The sequence below is a fragment of the Micropterus dolomieu genome, unplaced genomic scaffold (genome assembly GCF_021292245.1).
Source record: "Micropterus dolomieu isolate WLL.071019.BEF.003 ecotype Adirondacks unplaced genomic scaffold, ASM2129224v1 contig_3199, whole genome shotgun sequence".
NCBI classification, from domain to species: Eukaryota; Metazoa; Chordata; class Actinopteri; order Centrarchiformes; family Centrarchidae; genus Micropterus; species Micropterus dolomieu.
The window spans coordinates 169-951 of record NW_025732189.1 but is presented as its reverse complement, the minus strand read 5'-3'; the positions used below and the strand labels follow the sequence as shown (position 1 = coordinate 951).

At 55.4% G+C, this 783-nt stretch overlaps 1 non-coding gene across 1 annotated transcript; it reads left to right on the top strand.

Annotated features, from left to right (window-relative positions):
• Positions 1-346: 346 nt before the first annotated feature.
• Positions 347-465, top strand: LOC123964554. Its single transcript, XR_006823472.1, has one exon. It is a non-coding gene; the product is annotated as a 5S ribosomal RNA (ribosomal RNA).
• The last annotated feature ends 318 nt before the right edge of the window (positions 466-783 follow it).

The window sequence follows — 783 nt, the reverse complement described above, 5'->3', positions numbered from 1 at the left end:
GGCCTGCTTAGGACTTGGACGGGAGAGCGTCTGATCCTGGCTAGGGACTTCCAGGCGGACTGGATACTTTTCCTGAATGTCCACCCAGGAATGAGCGTCTGTTTGTGAGTGAGGACCTCCGGCTGAAGGTGGCCTTGTCGCTGTACCCATACCTGGGAACGGGTGCCTATTCCTGTCTGTAGACTGCCAGCGTGAACGGTGTCCCGGTTCCTGGATGTTTACCCAGGAATCAGTGCCTGTGGATTCCAAGTGACTCTGGAGCACCTTGGACATTATGGGCAGAATACGTTTTTTGTCAATTAGCCGTAGAACATCTTTTGAAGGGCCGTTTGGGGGTGCCTGAGTGGCTTACGGTCACACCGCTCTGGGAGCGCCCGATCTCGTCCGATCTCGGAAGCTAAGCAGAGCAGGGCCTGGTTAGTACTTGGACGGGTGACCGCCTGGGAATACCCAGCGCTGTAAGCCTTTTTCGCTTCGCCTTTGAAAAACGGCAGAGGGCGCTTCGGTGAAAGGAGATCTTTTGAACGTCTCTTTAGGAAACAGCAGGGGGCGCTGCTGCTGCTTCTTTTTCTCCCTATCCTGTACACAGTGCTGTGTAAATGTTACATCGTGTTTTGAAGGCCCTTCTGGGGTGTGCAAAGGCAGATTACAGCCATTCCGGCTTGGGACTGTCCGATCTCGCCTGATCTCGGAAGCCAGGCTTGGCAGGGCCTGCTTAGGACTTGGACGGGAGAGCGCCTGATCCTGGCTAGGGACTTCCAGGCGGACTGGATCCTTTTCCTG